This window comes from Taudactylus pleione, unplaced genomic scaffold (assembly GCF_031769625.1).
Source record: "Taudactylus pleione unplaced genomic scaffold, aTauple2 ptg000050l, whole genome shotgun sequence".
Lineage (NCBI taxonomy): Eukaryota > Metazoa > Chordata > Amphibia > Anura > Myobatrachidae > Taudactylus > Taudactylus pleione.
This window is the reverse complement of record NW_028284452.1, coordinates 1,316,076-1,334,564: the sequence shown is the minus strand read 5'-3', so window position 1 is coordinate 1,334,564 and position 18,489 is coordinate 1,316,076. Positions and strand designations below refer to the sequence as shown.

At 38.9% G+C, this 18,489-nt stretch overlaps 29 non-coding genes across 29 annotated transcripts; all 29 read right to left on the bottom strand.

The window, feature by feature from the left end:
• Nucleotides 1-524: 524 nt before the first annotated feature.
• TRNAV-CAC (transfer RNA valine (anticodon CAC)) lies at nucleotides 525-597 on the bottom strand. The gene has a single exon. It is a non-coding gene; the product is annotated as a tRNA-Val (tRNA).
• A 757-nt stretch (nucleotides 598-1,354) lies between these two features.
• Nucleotides 1,355-1,427, bottom strand: TRNAV-AAC (transfer RNA valine (anticodon AAC)). The gene has a single exon. It is a non-coding gene; the product is annotated as a tRNA-Val (tRNA).
• Nucleotides 1,428-1,698: 271 nt separating this feature from the next.
• TRNAV-AAC (transfer RNA valine (anticodon AAC)) lies at nucleotides 1,699-1,771 on the bottom strand. Its single transcript has one exon. It is a non-coding gene; the product is annotated as a tRNA-Val (tRNA).
• Nucleotides 1,772-2,004: 233 nt separating this feature from the next.
• Nucleotides 2,005-2,077, bottom strand: TRNAV-CAC (transfer RNA valine (anticodon CAC)). The gene has a single exon. It is a non-coding gene; the product is annotated as a tRNA-Val (tRNA).
• A 760-nt stretch (nucleotides 2,078-2,837) lies between these two features.
• Nucleotides 2,838-2,910, bottom strand: TRNAV-AAC (transfer RNA valine (anticodon AAC)). Its single transcript has one exon. It is a non-coding gene; the product is annotated as a tRNA-Val (tRNA).
• Nucleotides 2,911-3,292: 382 nt separating this feature from the next.
• Nucleotides 3,293-3,365, bottom strand: TRNAV-AAC (transfer RNA valine (anticodon AAC)). The gene has a single exon. It is a non-coding gene; the product is annotated as a tRNA-Val (tRNA).
• Nucleotides 3,366-3,788: 423 nt separating this feature from the next.
• On the bottom strand, nucleotides 3,789-3,861 carry TRNAV-AAC (transfer RNA valine (anticodon AAC)). The gene has a single exon. It is a non-coding gene; the product is annotated as a tRNA-Val (tRNA).
• A 1,035-nt stretch (nucleotides 3,862-4,896) lies between these two features.
• On the bottom strand, nucleotides 4,897-4,969 carry TRNAV-AAC (transfer RNA valine (anticodon AAC)). Its single transcript has one exon. It is a non-coding gene; the product is annotated as a tRNA-Val (tRNA).
• Nucleotides 4,970-5,201: 232 nt separating this feature from the next.
• TRNAV-CAC (transfer RNA valine (anticodon CAC)) lies at nucleotides 5,202-5,274 on the bottom strand. The gene has a single exon. It is a non-coding gene; the product is annotated as a tRNA-Val (tRNA).
• A 1,064-nt stretch (nucleotides 5,275-6,338) lies between these two features.
• Nucleotides 6,339-6,411, bottom strand: TRNAV-AAC (transfer RNA valine (anticodon AAC)). Its single transcript has one exon. It is a non-coding gene; the product is annotated as a tRNA-Val (tRNA).
• Nucleotides 6,412-6,987: 576 nt separating this feature from the next.
• On the bottom strand, nucleotides 6,988-7,060 carry TRNAV-AAC (transfer RNA valine (anticodon AAC)). Its single transcript has one exon. It is a non-coding gene; the product is annotated as a tRNA-Val (tRNA).
• A 233-nt stretch (nucleotides 7,061-7,293) lies between these two features.
• TRNAV-CAC (transfer RNA valine (anticodon CAC)) lies at nucleotides 7,294-7,366 on the bottom strand. Its single transcript has one exon. It is a non-coding gene; the product is annotated as a tRNA-Val (tRNA).
• Nucleotides 7,367-7,599: 233 nt separating this feature from the next.
• TRNAV-CAC (transfer RNA valine (anticodon CAC)) lies at nucleotides 7,600-7,672 on the bottom strand. Its single transcript has one exon. It is a non-coding gene; the product is annotated as a tRNA-Val (tRNA).
• Nucleotides 7,673-8,880: 1,208 nt separating this feature from the next.
• TRNAV-AAC (transfer RNA valine (anticodon AAC)) lies at nucleotides 8,881-8,953 on the bottom strand. The gene has a single exon. It is a non-coding gene; the product is annotated as a tRNA-Val (tRNA).
• Nucleotides 8,954-9,187: 234 nt separating this feature from the next.
• Nucleotides 9,188-9,260, bottom strand: TRNAV-CAC (transfer RNA valine (anticodon CAC)). The gene has a single exon. It is a non-coding gene; the product is annotated as a tRNA-Val (tRNA).
• Nucleotides 9,261-9,683: 423 nt separating this feature from the next.
• TRNAV-AAC (transfer RNA valine (anticodon AAC)) lies at nucleotides 9,684-9,756 on the bottom strand. Its single transcript has one exon. It is a non-coding gene; the product is annotated as a tRNA-Val (tRNA).
• A 270-nt stretch (nucleotides 9,757-10,026) lies between these two features.
• TRNAV-AAC (transfer RNA valine (anticodon AAC)) lies at nucleotides 10,027-10,099 on the bottom strand. The gene has a single exon. It is a non-coding gene; the product is annotated as a tRNA-Val (tRNA).
• A 687-nt stretch (nucleotides 10,100-10,786) lies between these two features.
• On the bottom strand, nucleotides 10,787-10,859 carry TRNAV-CAC (transfer RNA valine (anticodon CAC)). The gene has a single exon. It is a non-coding gene; the product is annotated as a tRNA-Val (tRNA).
• Nucleotides 10,860-11,616: 757 nt separating this feature from the next.
• On the bottom strand, nucleotides 11,617-11,689 carry TRNAV-AAC (transfer RNA valine (anticodon AAC)). Its single transcript has one exon. It is a non-coding gene; the product is annotated as a tRNA-Val (tRNA).
• Nucleotides 11,690-11,959: 270 nt separating this feature from the next.
• Nucleotides 11,960-12,032, bottom strand: TRNAV-AAC (transfer RNA valine (anticodon AAC)). The gene has a single exon. It is a non-coding gene; the product is annotated as a tRNA-Val (tRNA).
• Nucleotides 12,033-12,302: 270 nt separating this feature from the next.
• On the bottom strand, nucleotides 12,303-12,375 carry TRNAV-AAC (transfer RNA valine (anticodon AAC)). Its single transcript has one exon. It is a non-coding gene; the product is annotated as a tRNA-Val (tRNA).
• Nucleotides 12,376-13,214: 839 nt separating this feature from the next.
• On the bottom strand, nucleotides 13,215-13,287 carry TRNAV-CAC (transfer RNA valine (anticodon CAC)). The gene has a single exon. It is a non-coding gene; the product is annotated as a tRNA-Val (tRNA).
• A 270-nt stretch (nucleotides 13,288-13,557) lies between these two features.
• On the bottom strand, nucleotides 13,558-13,630 carry TRNAV-AAC (transfer RNA valine (anticodon AAC)). Its single transcript has one exon. It is a non-coding gene; the product is annotated as a tRNA-Val (tRNA).
• A 1,406-nt stretch (nucleotides 13,631-15,036) lies between these two features.
• TRNAV-AAC (transfer RNA valine (anticodon AAC)) lies at nucleotides 15,037-15,109 on the bottom strand. Its single transcript has one exon. It is a non-coding gene; the product is annotated as a tRNA-Val (tRNA).
• Nucleotides 15,110-15,685: 576 nt separating this feature from the next.
• Nucleotides 15,686-15,758, bottom strand: TRNAV-AAC (transfer RNA valine (anticodon AAC)). The gene has a single exon. It is a non-coding gene; the product is annotated as a tRNA-Val (tRNA).
• Nucleotides 15,759-16,028: 270 nt separating this feature from the next.
• TRNAV-AAC (transfer RNA valine (anticodon AAC)) lies at nucleotides 16,029-16,101 on the bottom strand. The gene has a single exon. It is a non-coding gene; the product is annotated as a tRNA-Val (tRNA).
• Nucleotides 16,102-16,371: 270 nt separating this feature from the next.
• On the bottom strand, nucleotides 16,372-16,444 carry TRNAV-AAC (transfer RNA valine (anticodon AAC)). Its single transcript has one exon. It is a non-coding gene; the product is annotated as a tRNA-Val (tRNA).
• Nucleotides 16,445-17,849: 1,405 nt separating this feature from the next.
• Nucleotides 17,850-17,922, bottom strand: TRNAV-AAC (transfer RNA valine (anticodon AAC)). The gene has a single exon. It is a non-coding gene; the product is annotated as a tRNA-Val (tRNA).
• Nucleotides 17,923-18,192: 270 nt separating this feature from the next.
• On the bottom strand, nucleotides 18,193-18,265 carry TRNAV-AAC (transfer RNA valine (anticodon AAC)). Its single transcript has one exon. It is a non-coding gene; the product is annotated as a tRNA-Val (tRNA).
• Between the last annotated feature and the right edge of the window lie 224 nt (nucleotides 18,266-18,489).

Below are 18,489 nucleotides of genomic sequence, written 5' to 3'. Positions count from 1 at the left end.
GGGACGGAAAAATATTGAACCTGGAAGACCCATAGTAACAGAATACTCTTAAAATCATAATTTAAAAGTATGTTTCTGCCCAGTTTCAAACTGGGAACTTTTTGCGTGTTAGTCGAACGTGATAACCACTACACTACAGTAACTGCGTCTGTGCCAACGGAAAAGTATTGCACCTGGAAGAGCCATAGTAACAGAATTAAAATCATAATGTAAAAGTATGTTTCTGCTCAGTTTTGAACAGGGGACCTTTTGCGTGTGAGGCGAACGTGATAACCACTACACTACAGAAACTGCATCTGAGGGGGTGGAAAAGTATTGAACCTGGAAGATCCATAGTAACAGTATCCACATAAAATCATAATGTAAAAGTATGTTTCTGCCCACATTCAAACTGCGGACCTTTCGCGTGTGAGGCGAATGTGATAACCACTACACTACAGAAACTGCCTCTGTGGGTACGGAAAAGTATTGAACCTGGAAGAGCCATAGTAACAGAATACTCTTAAAATCATAACGTGAAAGTATGTTTCTGCCCAGTTTCGAACTGGAGACCTTTCGCGTGTGGGGCGAACGTGATAACCACTACACTACAGAAACTGCCTCTGCGGGAGTTGAAAAGTATTGAACCTGGAAGACCCATAGTAACAGAATCCTCATAAAATCATAAAGTAAAAGTATGTTTCTGCCTACTTTCAAACTGAGGACCTTTCGCATATGAGATGATTGTGATAACCACTACACTACAAAAACTGCCTCTTGGGGAATGGAAAAGAATTAAACTTGGATGTGCAATTTGCATATGGGCTTTCAAAAATATTTTTTCTGCTAATAGTAACTGAAAAATCCAAAATAAAAAAAAAATTCTGCCCAGTTTCAAACTGGGGACCTTTCACGTGTAAGGCGAAAGTGATAACCACTACACTACAGAAACTGCCTCTGTGGGGTTGGAAAAGTTTTGAACCGGGAAGAGCCATAGTAACAGAATACTCTTAAAATCATAAAATAAAAGTAAATTTCTGCCCAGTTTCAAACTGGGGACCTTTCGCGTGTGAGGCGAATGTGATAACCACTACACTACAGAAACAGCCTCTTGTGCAGTGGCAAAGTATTGAACCTGGAAGAGCCATGGTTATAGAATACTCTTAAAAGCATAATGTAAAAGTATGTTTCTGCCCACTTTCAAACTGAGGATCTTTCGCATATGAGATGAACGTGATAACCACTACACTACAGAAACTGCCTCTTGGGTAACGGAAAAGAATTAAACTTGGAAGTGCAATTTGCATATGGGCTTTCCAAAATATTTTTTCTGCTACTATTAACAGAAAAATCCTAAAATCATAAATAAAAAAAATGTTTCTGCCCAGTTTCGAACTGGGGACATTTCTCGTGTTAGGCGAACGTGATAACCACTACACTACAGAAACTGCCGCTGCGGGGATTTGAAAAGTATTGAACCTGGAAGACCCATAGTAACAGAATACTCATAAAATCATAAAGTTAAAGTATGTTTCTGCCTACTTTCAAACTGAGGACCTTTCGCATATGAGATGAACGTTATAACCACTACACTACGAAAACTGCCTCTTGGGGAACGGAAAAGAATTAAACTTGGAAGTGCAATTTGCATATGGGCTTTCAAAAATATTTTTTCTGCTACTAGTAACAGAAAAATCCTAAAATCATAAATAAAAAAAATATTTCTGCCCAGTTTTGAACTGTGGACTTTTCGCGTGTTAGGCGAACGTGATAACCACTACACTACAGAAACTGCCTCTGCGTGGTTGGAAAAGTATTGAACCTGGAAGATCCATAGTATCAGTATCCTCATAAAAACATAAAGTAAAAGTATGTTTCTGCCCACTTTCAAACTGGGGACCTTTTGCTTGTTTGGCGAATATGATAACCACTACACTACAGAAACTGCCTCTGTGGGTACAGAAAAGTATTGAACCTGGAAGAGCCATAGTAACAGAATACTCTTAAAATCATAACGTAATAGTATGTTTTTGCCCAGTTTCGAACTGGGGACCTTTCGCGTGTGAGGCGAACGTGATAACCACTACACTACAGAAACTGCCTCTGCAGAGATGGAAAAATATTGAACCTGGAAGACCCATAGTAACAGAATCCTCAAAAAATCATAAAGTAAAAGTATGTTTCTGCCCACTTTCAAACTGAGGACCTTTCGCATATGAGATGAAAGTGATAACCACTACACTACAGAAACAGCCTCTTGTGGAGTTGCAAAGTATTGAACCTGGAAGAGCCATTGTAACAGAATACTCTTAAAATCATAATGTAAAAGTATGTTTCTGCCTACTTTCAAACTGAGGATCTTTCGCATATGAGATGAACGTGATAACCACTACAATACAGAAACTGCCTCTTGGGGAATGGAAAAGAATTAAACCTGGATGTGCAATTTGCATATGGGCTTTCAAAAATATTTTTTCTGCTAATAGTAACAGAAAAATCCTAAAGTAAAAAAAAATTTTCTGCCCAATTTCAAACTGGGAACTTTTTGCGTGTTAGGCGAATGTGATAACCACTGCACTACAGAAACTGCGTCTGTGCCAACGGAAAAGTATTGAACCTGGAAGAGCCATAGTAACTGAATACTAATAAAATCATAATGTAAAAGTATGTTTCTGCCTACTTTCAAACTGAGGACCTATCGCATATGAGATGAATATGATAACCACTACACTACAAAAACTGCAACTTGGAGAACTGAAAAGAATTAAACTCGGAAGTGCAATTTGCATATGGGCTTTCAAAAATATTTTTTCTGCTAATAGTAACAGAAAAATCCTCAAGTCATAAATAAAAAATAATGTTTCTGCCCAGCTTCAAACTGGGGACCTTTCGCGTGTTAGGCGAACATGATAACCACTACACTACAGAAACTGCCTCTGCGGGGACAGAAAAGTATTGAAAGTAAAAGTATGTTTCTGCCCACTTTCAAACTGGGGACCTTTCGCGTGTTAGGCGATTGTGATAACCACTACACTACAGAAACTGCCTCTGTGGGGACGGAAAAGTATTGAACCTGGAAGACCCATAGTAACAGAATACTCCTAAAATCATAAAGTAAAAGTATGTTTCTGCCTACTTTCAAACTGAGGACCTTTCGCATATGAGATGAATGTGATAACCACTACACTACAAAAACTGCCTCTTGGGGAACGGAAAAGAATTAAACTTGGAAGTGCAATTTGCATATTGGCTTTCAAAAATATTTTTTCTGCTACTAGTAACAGAAAAATCCTAAAATCATAAATAAAAAAAATGTTTCTGCCCAGTTTCGAACTGGGGACTTTTCGCGTGTTAGGCGAACGTGATAACCACTACACTACAGAAACTGCCGCTGCGGGGTTGGAAAAGTATTGAACCTGGAAGATCCATAGTAACAGAATACTCATAAAATCATAAAGTAAAAGTATGTTTCTGCCTATTTTCAAACTGAGGACCTTTCGCATATGAGATGAACGTGATAACCACTACACTACGAAAACTGCCTCTTGGGGAACGGAAAAGAATTAAACTTGGAAGTGCAATTTGCATATTGGCTTTCAAAAATATTTTTTCTGCTACTAGTAACAGAAAAATCCTAAAATCATAAATAAAAAAAATATTTCTGCCCCGTTTTGAACTGTGGACTTTTCGCTTGTTAGGCGAACGTGATAACCACTACACTACAGAAACTGCCTCTGTGGGTACGGAAAACTATTGAACCTGGTAGAGCCATAGTAACAGAATACTCTTAAAATCATAACGTAAAAGTATGTTTCTGCCCAGTTTCAAACTGGGAACCTTTTGCGTGTTAGGCGAACGTGATAACCACTACACTACAGAAACTGCCTCTGCGGGGTTGGAAAAGTATTGAACCTGGAAGAGCCATAGTAACAGTATCCTCATAAAAACATAAAGTAAAAGTATGTTTCTGCCCACTTTCAAACTGGGGACCTTTTGCTTGTTTGGCAAATGTGATAACCACTACGCTACAGAAACTGCCTCTGTGGGTACGGAAAACTATTGAACCTGGTAGAGCCATAGTAACAGAATACTCTTAAAATCATAACGTAAAAGTATGTTTCTGCCCAGTTTCAAACTGGGAACCTTTTGCGTGTTAGGCGAACGTGATAACCACTACACTACAGTAACTGCATCTGTGCCAACGGAAAAGTATTGAAACTGGAAGAGCCATAGTAACAGAATACTAATAAAATCATAAAGTAAAAGTATGTTTCTGCCTACTTTCAAACTGAGGACCTTTCGCATATGAGACGAATATGATAACCACTACACTACAAAAACTGCCTCTTGGAGAACTGAAAAGAATTAAACTCAGAAGTGCAATATGCATATGGGCTTTCAAAAATATTTTTTCTGCTAATAGTAACAGAAAAATCCTAAAATCATAAATAAAAAAAAAGTTTCTGCCCAGTTTCAAACTGGGGACCTTTCGTGTGTTAGGTGAACGTGATAACCACTACACTACAGAAACTGCCTCTGCGGGGTTGGAAAAGTATTGAACCTGGAAGACCCATAGTAACAGTATCCTCATAAAATCATAAAGTAAAAGTATGTTTCTGCCCACTTTCAAACTGGGGACCTTTCGCGTGTGAGGCGAATGTGATAACCACTACACTACAGAAACTGCCTCTGTGGGTACGGAAAAGTATTGAACCTGGAAGAGCCATAGTAACAGAATACTCTTAAAATCATAACGTGAAAGTATGTTTCTGCCCAGTTTCAAACTGGGGACCTTTCGCGTGTGAGGCGAACGTGATAAGCACTACACTACAGAAACTGCCTCTGCGGTAACTGAAAAGTATTGAACCTGGAAGACCCATAGTAACAGAATCCTCATAAAATCATAAAGTAAAAGTATGTTTCTGCCCAGTTTCGAACTGGGGACCTTTCGCGTGTTAAGCGAACGTGATAACCACAACACTACAGAAACTGCCTCTAAGGGATGGAAAAGTATTGAACCTGGAAGATCTATAGTAACAGTATCCTCATAAAATCATAAAGTAAAAGTATGTTTCTGCCCACTTTCAAAATGGGGACCTTTCGCGTGTGAGGCGAATGTGATAACCACTACACTACAGAAACTGCCTCTGTGGGTACGGAAAAGTATTGAACCTGGAAGAGCCATAGTAACAGAATACTCTTAAAACCATAACGTGAAAGTATGTTTCTGCCCAGTTTCGAATTGGGGACCTTTCGCGTGTGAAGCGAACGTGATAACCACTACACTACAGAAACTGCTTATGCGGGAACTGAAAAATATTGAACCTGGAAGATCCATAGTAACAGAATCCTCATAAAATCATAAAGTAAAAGTATGTTTCTGCCCACTTTCAAACTGAGGACCTTTCGCGTGTTAGGCGAATGTGATAACCACTACACTACAGAAACTGCCTCTGTGGGGACGGAAAAGTATTGAACCTGGAAGAGCCATAGTAACAGAATACTCTTAAAATCATAACGTAAAAGTATGTTTCTGCCCAGTTTCAAACTGGGAACTTTTTGCGTGTTAGGCGAATGTGATAACCACTACAAACTGGGGACCCTTCGCGTGTTAGGCGAACGTGATAACCACTACACTACAGAAACTGTCTCTGCGGGGATGGAAAAGTATTGAAAGTAAAAGTATGTTTCTGCCCAGTTTCAAACTGGGGACCTTTCGCGTGTGGGGCGAATGTGATAACCACTACACTACAAAAACTGCCTCTGTTGGTACGGAAAAGTATTGAACCTGGAAGACCCATAGTAACAGAATCCTCATAAAATCATAAAGTAAAAGTATGTTTCTGCCCACTTTCAAACTGAGGACCTTTCGCATATGAGATGATTGTGATAACCACTACACTACAAAAACTGCCTCTTGGGGAAAGGAAAATAATTAAACTTGGATGTGCAATTTGCATATGGGCTTTCATAAATATTTTTTCTGCTAATAGTAACAGAAAAATCCAAAATAAAAAAAAATTCTGCCAAGTTTCAAACTAGGGACCTTTCACGTGTAAGGCGAAAGTGATAACCACTACACTACAGAAACTGCCGCTGCGGGGTTGGAAAAGTATTGAACCTGGAAGACCCATAGTAACAGAATACTCTTAAAATCATAAAGTAAAAGTATGTTTCTGCCTAATTTCAAACTGAGGACCTTTCGCATATGAGATGAACGTGATAACCACTTCACTACGAAAACTGCCTCTTGGGGAATGGAAAAGAATTAAACTTGGAAGTGCAATTTGCATTTGAGCTTTCAAAAATATTTTCTGCTACTAGTAACAGAAAAATCCCAAAATCATAAATAAAAAAAATGTTTCTGCCCAGTTTCGAACTGGGGACCTTTCGCGTGTTAGGCGATCGTGATAACCACTACACTACAGAAACTGCCTCTGCGGGGTTGGAAAAGTATTGAACCTGGAAGACTCATAGTAACAGTATCCTCATAAAAACATAAAGTCAAAGTATGTTTCTGCCCACTTTCAAACTGGGGACCTTTCGCGTGTGAGGCGAACGTGATAACCACTACACTACAGAAACTGCCTCTGCTGGGATGGAAAAATATTGAACCTGGAAGACCCATAGTAACAGAATACTCTTAAAATCATAACGTAAAAGTATGTTTCTGCCCTGTTTCAATCTGGGAACTTTTTGCGTGTTAGGCGAACGTGATAACCACTACACTACAGAAACTGCGTCTGTGCCAACGGAAAAGTATTGAACCTGGAAGACCCATAGTAACAGAATACTCATAAAATCATAAAGTAAAAGTATGTTTCTGCCTACTTTCAAACTGAGGACCTTTCGCATATGAGATGAACGTGATAACCACTACACTACGAAAACTGCCTCTTGGGGAATGGAAAAGAATTAAACTTGGAAGTGCAATTTGCATATGGGCTTTCAAAAATATTTTTTCTGCTACTAGTAACAGAAAAATCCTAAAATCATAAATAAAAAAAATGTTTCTGCCCAGTTTCGAACTGGGGACCTTTCGCGTGTTTGGCAAACGTGATAACCACTACACTACAGAAACTGCCTCCGAGGGGGTGGAAAAGTTTTGAACCTGGAAGATCCATAGTAACAGTATCCTCATAAAATCATAAAGTAAAAGTATGTTTCTGCCCACTTTCAAACTGGGGACCTTTCGCGTGTGAGTCGAATGTGATAACCACTACACTACAGAAACTGCCTCTGTGGGTACGGAAAAGTATTGAACCTGGATGACCCATAGTAACAGAATCCTCATAAAATCATAAAGTAAAAGTATGTTTCTGCCCAGTTTCAAACTGGGGACCTTTCGCATGTGAGGCGAACGTGATAACCACTACACTACAGAAACTGCCTCTGCCGAGATAGAAAAGTATTGAACATGGAAGACCCATAGTAAAAGAATCCTCATAAAATCATAAAGTAAAAGTATGTTTTTGCCCACTTTCAAACTGGGGACCTTTCGCGTGTTAGGCGAATGTGATAACCACTACACTACAGAAACTGCCTCTGTGGGGACGGAAAAGTATTGAACCTGGAAGAGCAATAGTAACAGAATACTCTTAAAATCATAATGTAAAAGTATGTTTCTGCCCAGTTTCGAAATGGGGACCTTTCGCGTGTGAGGCGAACGTGATAACCACTACACTACAGAAACTGCCTCTGCAAAAACGGAAAAGTATTGCACCTGGAAGAGCCATAGTAACAGAATTAAAATCATAACGTAAAAGTATGTTTCTGCCTAGTTTCGAACAGGGGACCTTTCGCGTGTGAGGTGAACGTGATAACCACTACACTACAGAAACTGCTTCTGCGAGGACGGAAAAGTATTGAACCTGGAAGAGCCATAGTAACAGAATACTCTTAAAATCATAACGTAAAAGTATTTTTCTGCCCAGTTTCGAACTGGGGACGTTTCGCGTGTGAGGCGAACGTGATAGCCACTACACTACAGAAACTGCCTCTGCAGGGACAGAAAAATATTGAACCTGGAAGACCCATAGTAACAGAATACTCTTAAAATCATAACGTAAAAGTATGTTTCTGCCCACTTTCAAACTGGGGACCTTTCGCGTGGGAGGCGAATGTGATTACCACTACACTACAGAAACTGCCTCTGTGGGTACGGAAAAGTATTGAACCTGGAAGAGCCATAGTAACAGAATACTCTTAAAATCATAAAGTAAAAGTATGTTTCTGCCCACTATCAAACAGAGGACCTTTCGCATATGAGATGATTGTGATAACCACTACACTACAAAAACTGCCTCTTGGGGAAAGGAAAAGAATTAAACTTGGATGTGCAATTTGCATATGGGCTTTCAAAAATATTTTTCTGCTAATATTAACAGAAAAATCAAAAAAAAAAAAAATTCTGCCCAGTTTCAAAATAGGGACCTTTCACGTGTAAGGCGAAAGTGATAACCACTACACTACAGAAACTGCCTCTGTGGGGTTGGAAAAGTATTGAACCGGGAAGAACCATAGTAACAGAATACTCTTAAAATCATAAAGTAAAAGTAAATTTCTGCCCAGTTTCAAACAGGGGACCTTTCGCGTGTGAGGCGAACGTGATAACCACTACACTACAGAAACAGCCTCTTGTGGAGTGGCAAAGTATTGAACCTGGAAGAGCCATGGTTATAGAATACTCTTAAAATCATAATGTAAAAGTATGTTTCTGCCCACTTTCAAACTGAGGATCTTTCGCATATGAGATGAACGTGATAACCACTACACTACAGAAACTGCCTCTTGGGGAACGGAAAAGAATTAAACTTGGAAGTGCAATTTGCATATGGGCTTTCAAAAATATTTTTTTTGCTACTAGTAACAGAAAAATCCTAAAATCATAAAAAAAAAAAATGTTTCTGCCCAGTTTCGAACAGGGGACCTTTCGCGTGTTAGGCGAACGTGATAACCACTACACTACAGAAACTGCCGCTGCGGGGTTGGAAAAGTATTGAACCTGGAAGATCCATAGTAACAGAATACTCATAAAATCATAAAGTAAAAGTATGTTTCTGCCCACTTTCAAACTGGGGACCTTTTTACTTGTTTGGCGAATGTGATAACTACTACACTACAGAAACTGCCTCTGTGGGTACGGAAAAGTAATGAACCTGGAAGAGCCATAGTAACAGAATACTCTTAAAATCATAACGAAAAAGAATGTTTCTGCCCAGTTTCTATCTGGGGACCTTTCGCGTGTGAGGCGAACGTGATAACCACTACACTACAGAAACTGCCTCTGCAGGGACGGAAAAATTTTGAACCTGGAAGACCCATAGTAACAGAATACTCTTAAAATCATAACGTAAAAGTATGTTTCTGCCCTGTTTCAATCTGGGAACTTTTTGCGTGTTAGGCGAACGTGATAACCACTGCACTACAGAAACTGCGTCTGTGCCAACGGAAAAGTATTGAAACTGGAAGAGCCATAGTAACAGAATACTAATAAAATCATAAAGTAAAAGTATGTTTCTGCCTACTTTCAAACTGAGGACCTTTCGCATATGAGATGAATATGATAACCACTACACTACAAAAACTGCCTCTTGGAGAACTGAAAAGAATTAAACTCGGAAGTGCAATTTGCATATGGGCTTTCAAAAATATTTTTTCTGCTAATAGTAACAGAAAAATCCTAAAATCATAAATAAAATAAAAGGTTCTGCCCAGTTTCAAACTGGGGACCTTTCGCGTGTTAGGCGAACGTGATAACCACTACACTACAGAAACTGCCGCTGCGGGGTTGGAAAAGTATTGAACCTGGAAGATCCATAGTAACAGAATACTCATAAAATCATAAAGTAAAAGTATGTTTCTGCCTACTTTCAAACTGAGGACCTTTCGCATATGAGATGAACGTGATAACCACTACACTACGAAAACTGCCTCTTGGGGAATGGAAAAGAATTAAACTTGGAAGTGCAATTTGCATATGGGCTTTCAAAAATATTTTTTCTGCTACTAGTAACAGAAAAATCCTAAAATCATAAATAAAAAAAATGTTTCTGCCCAGTTTCGAACTGGGGACCTTTCGCGTGTTTGGCAAACGTGATAACCACTACACTACAGAAACTGCCTCCGAGGGGGTGGAAAAGTATTGAACCTGGAAGATCCATAGTAACAGTATCCTCATAAAATCATAAAGTAAAAGTATGTTTCTGCCCACTTTCAAACTGGGGACCTTTCGAGTGTGAGGCGAATGTGATAACCACTACACTACAGAAACTGCCTCTGTGGGTACGGAAAAGTATTGCACCTGGAAGAGCCATAGTAACAGTATTAAAATCATAACGTAAAAGTATGCTCCTGCCTAGTTTCGAACAGGGGACATTTCGCGTGTGAGGTGAACGTGATAACCACTACACTACAGAAACTTCTTCTGCGAGGACGGAAAAGTATTGAACGTGGAAGAGCCATAGTAACAGAATACTCTTAAAATCATAACGTAAAAGTATTTTTCTGCCCAGTTTCGAACTGGGGACGTTTCGCGTGTGAGGCGAACGTGATAACCACTACACTACAGAAACTGCCTCTGCAGGGATAGAAAAATATTGAACCTGGAAGACCCATAGTAACAGAATACTCTTAAAATCATAACGTAAAAGTATGTTTCTGCCCACTTTCAAACTGGGGACCTTTCGCGTGGGAGGCGAATGTGATAACCACTACACTACAGAAACTGCCTCTGTGGGTACGGAAAAGTATTGAACCTGGAAGAGCCATAGTAACAGAATACTCTTAAAATCATAACGTGAAAGTATGTTTCTGCCCAGTTTCGAACTGGGGACCTTTCGCGTGTGAGGTGAACGTGATAACCACTACACTACAGAAACTGCCTCTTCGTGAACTGAAAAGTATTGAACCTGGAAGACCCATAGTAACAGAATCCTCATAAAATCATAAAGTAAAAGTATGTTTCTGCCCACTATCAAACAGAGGACCTTTCGCATATGAGATGATTGTGATAACCACTACACTACAAAAACTGCCTCTTGGGGAAAGGAAAAGAATTAAACTTGGATGTGCAATTTGCATATGGGCTTTCAAAAATATTTTTTCTGCTAATAGTAACAGAAAAATCCAAAAAAAAAAAAAAATTCTGCCCAGTTTCAAAATAGGGACCATTCACGTGTAAGGCGAAAGTGATAACCACTACACTACAGAAACTGCCTCTGTGGGGTTGGAAAAGTATTGAACCGGGAAGAACCATAGTAACAGAATACTCTTAAAATCATAAAGTAAAAGTAAATTTCTGCCCAGTTTCAAACAGGGGACCTTTCGCTTGTGAGGCGATCGTGATAACCACTACACTACAGAAACAGCATCTTGTGGAGTGGCAAAGTATTGAACCTGGAAGAGCCATGGGTATAGAATACTCTTAAAATCATAATGTAAAAGTATGTTTCTGCCCACTTTCAAACTGAGGATCTTTCGCATATGAGATGAACGTGATAACCACTAAACTACAGAAACTGCCTCTTGGGGAACGGAAAAGAATTAAACTTGGAAGTGCAATTTGCATATGGGCTTTCAAAAATATTTTTTCTGCTACTAGTAACAGAAAAATCCTAAAATCATTAAAAAAAAAAAATTTTCTGCCCAGTTTCGAACTGGGGACCTTTCGCGTGTTAGGCGAACGTGATAACCACTACACTACAGAAACTGCCACAGCGGGTTTGGAAAAGTATTGAACCTGGAAGATCCATAGTAACAGAATACTCATAAAATCATAAAGTAAAAGTATGTTTCTGCCCACTTTCAAACTGAGGACCTTTCGCATATGAGATGAACGTGATAACCACTACACTACGAAAACTGCCTCTTGGGGAACGGAAAAGAATTAAACTTGGAAGTGCAATTTGCATATGGGCTTTCAAAAATATTTTTTCTGCTTCTAGTAACAGAAAAATCCTAAAATCATAAATAAAAAAAATGTTTCCGCCCAGTTTCAAACTGGGGACCTTTCGCGTGTTAGGCGAACGTGATAACCACTACACTACAGAAACTGCCGCTGCGGGGTTGGAAAAGTATTGAACCTGGAAGATCCATAGTAACAGAATACTCATAAAATCATAAAGTAAAAGTATGTTTCTGCCTACTTTCAAACTGAGGACCATTCGCATATGATATGATTGTGATAACCACTACACTACAAAAACTGCCTCTTGGGGAAAGGAAAAGAATTAAACTTGGATGTGCAATTTGCATTTGGGATTTCAAAAATATTTTTTCTTCTACTAGTAACTGAAAAATCCTAAAATCATAAATAATAAAAATGTTTCTGCCCAGTTTCGAACTGGGGACCTTTCGTGTGTTAGGCGAACGTGATAACCACTATACTACAGAAACTGCCTCTGAGGGGTTGGAAAAGTATAGAACCTGGAAGATCCATAGTAACAGTATCCTCATAAAATCATAAAGTAAAAGTATGTTTCTGCCCACTTTCAAAATGGGGATCTTTCGCGTGTGAGGTGAATGTGATAACCACTACACTACAGAAACTGCCTCTGTGGGTACGGAAAAGTATTGAACCTGGAAGAGCCATAGTAACAGAATACTCTTAAAATCATAACGTGAAAGTATGTTTCTGCCCAGTTTCGAAATGGGGACCTTTCGAGTGTGAGGCGAACGTGATAACCACTACACTACAGAAACTGCCTCTGCAAAAACGGAAAAGTATTGCACCTGGAAGAGCCATAGTAACAGAATTAAAATCATAACGTAAAAGTATGTTTCTGCCTAGTTTCGAACAGGGGACATTTTGCGTGTGAGGTGAACGTGATAACCACTACACTACAGAAACTGCTTCTGCGTGACGGAAAAGTATTGAACCTGGAAGAGCCATAGTAACAGAATACTCTTAAAATCATAACGTAAAAGTATTTTTCTGCCCAGTTTCGAACTGGGGATGTTTCGCGTGTGAGGTGAACGTGATAACCACTACACTACAGAAACTGCCTCTGCAGGGACAGAAAAATATTGAACCTGGAAGACCCATAGTAACAGAATACTCTTAAAATCATAACGTAAAAGTATGTTTCTGCCCACTTTCAAACTGGGGACCTTTCGCGTGGGAGGCGAATGTGATAACCACTACACTACAGAAACTGCCTCTGTGGGTACGGAAAAGTATTGAACCTGGAAGAGCCATAGTAACAGAATACTCTTAAAATCATAACGTGAAAGTATGTTTCTGCCCAGTTTCGAACTGGGGACCTTTCGCGTGTGAAGCGAACGTGATAACCACTACACTAAAGAAACTGCCGCTGCGGGAACTGAAAAGTATTGAACCTGGAAGATCCATAGTAACAGAATACTAATAAAATCATAAAGTAAAAGTATGTTTCTGCCCACTTTGAAACTGAGGACCTTTCGCATATGAGATGATTTCGATAACCACTACACCACAAAAACTGCCTCTTGGGGAAAGGAAAAGAATTAAACTTGGATGTGCAATTTGCATATGGGCTTTCAAAAATATTTTTTCTTCTACTAGTAACTGAAAAATCCTAAAATCATAAATAATAAAAATGTTTCTGCCCAGTTTCGAACTGGGGACCTTTCGCATGTTAGGCGAACGTGATAACCACTACACTACAGAAACTGCCTCTGAGGGGGTTGAAAAGTATAGAACCTGGAAGATCCATAGTAACAGTATCCTCATAAAATCATAAAGTAAAAGTATGTTTCTGCCCACTTTCAAAATGGGGACCTTTCGCGTGTGAGGTGAATGTGATAACCACTACACTACAGAAACTGCCTATGTGGGTACGGAAAAGTATTGAACCTGGAAGAGCCATAGTAACAGAATACTCTTAAAATCATAACGTGAAAGTATGTTTCTGCCCAGTTTGGAACTGGGGACCTTTCGCGTGTGAAGCGAACGTGATAACCACTACACTAAAGAAACTGCCTCTGCGGGAACTGAAAAGTATTGAACCTGGAAGATCCATAGTAACAGAATACTAATAAAATCATAAAGTAAAAGTATGTTTCTGCCCACTTTCAAACTGAGGACCTTTCGCATATGAGATGATTTCGATAACCACTACACCACAAAAACTGCCTCTTGGGGAAAGGAAAAGAATTAAACTTGGATGTGCAATTTGCATATGGGCTTTCAAAAATATTTTTTCTGCTAATAGTAACAGAAAAATCCAAAATAAAAAAAAAATTCTGCCCACTTTCAAACTGGGGACCTTTCGCGTGTTAGGCGAATGTGATAACCACTACACTACAGAAACTGCCTCTGTGGGGTTGGAAAAGTATTGAGCCGGGAAGAGCCATAGTAACAGAATACTCTTAAAATCATAAAGTAAAAGTAAATTTCTGCCCAGTTTCAAACAGGGGACCTTTCGCGTGTGAGGCGAACGTGATAACCACTACACTACAGAAACAGCCTCTTGTGGAGTGGCAAAGTATTGAACCTGGAAGAGCCATGGTTATAGAATACTGTTAAAATCATAATGTAAAAGTATGTTTCTGCCCACTTTCAAACTGAGGATCTTTCGCATATGAGATGAATGTGATAACCACTACACTACAGAAACTGCCTCTTGGGGAACGGAAAAGAATTAAAGTTGGAAGTGCAATTTGCATATGGGCTTTCAAAAATATTTTTTCTGCTACTATTAACAGAAAAATCCTAAAATCATAAATAAAAAAAATGTTTCTGCCCAGTTTCGAACTGGGGACCTTTCGCGTGTTAGGCAAAAGTGTTAACCACTACACTAAAGAAACTGCCTCCGCGGGAACTGAAAAGTATTGAACCTGGAAGATCCATAGTAACAGAATACTAATAAAATCAAAAAGTAAAAGTATGTTTCTGCCCACTTTGAAACTGAGGACCTTTCGCATATGAGATGATTGTGATAACCACTACACCACAAAAACTGCCTCTTGGGGAAAGGAAAAGAATTAAACTTGGATGTGCAATTTGCATATGGGCTTTCAAAAATATTTTTTCTTCTACTAGTAACTGAAAAATCCTAAAATCATAAATAATAAAAATGTTTCTGCCCAGTTTTGAACTGGGGACCTTTCGCATGTTAGGCGAATGTGATAACCACTACACTACAGAAACTGCCTCTGAGGGGGTTGAAAAGTATAGAACCTGGAAGATCCATAGTAACAGTATCCTCATAAAATCATAAAGTAAAAGTATGTTTCTGCCCACTTTCAAAATGGGGACCTTTCGCGTGTGAGGTGAATGTGATAACCACTACACTACAGAAACTGCCTATGTGGGTATGGAAAAGTATTGAACCGGGAAGAGCCATAGTAACAGAATACTCTTAAAATCATAAAGTAAAAGTAAATTTCTGCCCAGTTTCAAACAGGGGACCTTTCGCGTGTGAGGCGAACGTGATAACCACTACACTACAGAAACAGCCTCTTGTGGAGTGAAAAAGTATTGAACCTGGAAGAGCCATGGTTATAGAATACTGTTAAAATCATAATGTAAAAGTATGTTTCTGCCCACTTTCAAACTGAGGATCTTTCGCATATGAGATGAACGTGATAACCACTACACTACAGAAACTGCCTCTTGGGGAACGGAAAAGAATTAAACTTGGAAGTGCAATTTGCATATGGGCTTTCAAAAATATTTTTTCTGCTACTATTAACAGAAAAATCCTAAAATCATAAATAAAAAAAATGTTTCTGCCCAGTTTCGAACTGGGGACCTTTCGCGTGTTAGGCGAACGTGATAACCACTACACAACAGAAACTGCCGCTGCGGGGTTGGAAAAGTATTGAACCTGGAAGACCTATAGTAACAGAATACTCATAAAATCATAAAGTAAAAGTATGTTTCTGCCTAATTTCAAACTGAGGACCTTTCGCATATGAGATGAACGTGATAACCACTACACTACGAAAACTGCCTCTTGGGGAATGGAAAAGAATTAAACTTGGAAGTGCAATTTGCATATGGGCTTTCAAAAATATTTTTTCTGCTACTAGTAACAGAAAAATCCTAAAACCATAAATAAAAAAAATGTTTCTGCCCAGTTTCGAACTGGGTACCTTTCGCGTGTTAGGCTAACGTGATAACCACTACACTACAGAAACTGCGTCTGTGCCAACGGAAAAGTATTGAAACTGGAAGAGCCATAGTAACAGAATACTAATAAAATCATAAACTAAAAGTATGTTTCTGCCTACTTTCAAACTGAGGACCTTTCGCATATGAGATGAATGTGATAACCACTACACTACAAAAACTGCCTCTTGGAGAACTGAAAAGAATTAAACTCGGAAGTGCAATTTGCATATGGGCTTTCAAAAATATTTTTTCTGCTAATAGTAACAGAAAAATCCTAAAATCATAAATAAAAAAAAAGGTTCTGCCCAGTTTCAAACTGGGGACCTTTCGCGTGTTAGGCGAACGTGATAACCACTACACTACAGAAACTGCCGCTGCGGGTTTGGAAAAGTATTGAACCTGGAAGATCCATAGTAACAGAATACTCATAAAATCATAAAGTAAAAGTATGTTTCTGCCTACTTTCAAACTGAGGACCTTTCGCATATGAGATGAACGTGATAACCACTACACTACGAAAACTGCCTCTTGGGGAATGGAAAAGAATTAAACTTGGAAGTGCAATTTGCATATGGGCTTTCAAAAATATTTTTTCTGCTACTAGTAACAGAAAAATCCTAAAATCATAAATAAAAAAAATGTTTCTGCCCAGTTTCGAGCTGGGGATCTTTCGCGTGTTTGGCAAACGTGATAACCACTACACTACAGAAACTGCCTCCGAGGGGGTGGAAAAGTATTGAACCTGGAAGATCCATAGTAACAGTATCCTCATAAAATCATAAAGTAAAAGTAGGTTTCTGCCCACTTTCAAACTGGGGACCTTTCGAGTGTGAGGCGAATGTGATAACCACTACACTACAGAAACTGCCTCTGTGGGTACGGAAAAGTATTGAACCTGGAAGAGCCATAGTAACAGAATACTCTTAAAATCATAAGGTGAAAGTATATTTCTGCCCAGTTTCGAACTGGGGACCTTTCGCGTGTGAAGCGAACGTAATAACCACTACACTACAGAAACTGCCTCTGCGGGAGCTGAAAAGTATTGAACCTGGAAGATCCATAGTAACAGAATCCTCATAAAATCATAAAGTAAAAGTATGTTTCTGCCCACTATCAAACAGAGGACCTTTCGCATATGAGATGATTGTGATAACCACTACACTACAAAAACTGCCTCTTGGGGAAAGGAAAAGAATTAAACTTGGATGTGCAATTTGCATAAGGGCTTTCAAAAATATTTTTTCTGCTAATAGTAACAGAAAAATCCAAAAAAAAAAAAAAATCTGCCCAGTTTCAAAATAGGGACCTTTCACGTGTAAGGCGAAAGTGATAACCACTACACTACAGAAACTGCCTCTGTGGGGTTGGAAAAGTATTGAACCGGGAAGAACCATAGTAACAGAATACTCTTAAAATCATAAAGTAAAAGTAAATTTCTGCCCAGTTTCAAACAGGGGACCTTTCGCGTGTGAGGCGAACGTGATAACCACTACACTACAGAAACAGCCTCTTGTGGAGTGGCAAAGTATTGAACCTGGAAGAGCCATGGTTATAGAATACTCTTAAAATCATAATGTAAAAGTATGTTTCTGCCCACTTTCAAACTGAGGATCTTTTGCATATGAGATGAACGTGATAACCACTACACTACAGAAACTGCCTCTTGGGGAATGGAAAAGAATTAAACTTGGAAGTGCAATTTGCATATGGGCTTTTAAAAATATTTTTTCTGCTACTAGTAACAGAAAAATCCTAAAATCATAAAAAAAAAAAATGTTTCTGCCCAGTTTCGAACTGGGGACCTTTCGCGTGTTAGGCGAACGTGATAACCACTACACTACAGAAACTGCCGCAGAGGGGTTGGAAAAGTATTGAACCTGGAAGATCCATAGTAACAGAATACTCATAAAATCATAAAGTAAAAGTATGTTTCTGCCTACTTTCAAACTGAGGACCTTTCGCATATGAGATGAATATGATAACCACTACACTACAAAAACTGCCTCTTGGAGAACTGAAAAGAATTAAACTCGGAAGTGCAATTTGCATATGGGCTTTCAAAAATATTTTTTCTGCTAATAGTAACAGAAAAATCCTAAAATCATAAATAAAAAAAAAGGTTCTGCCCAGTTTCAAACTGGGGACCTTTCGCATGTTAGGCGAACGTGATAACCACTACACTACAGAAACTGCCGCTGCGGGGTTGAAAAAGTATTGAACCTGGAAGATCCATAGTAACAGAATACTCATAAAATCATAAAGTTAAAGTATGTTTCTGCCTACTTTCAAACTGAGGACCTTTCGCATATGAGATGAACGTGATAACCACTACACTACGAAAACTGCCTCTTGGGGAATGGAAAAGAATTAAACTTGGAAGTGCAATTTGCATATGGGCTTTCAAAAATATTTTT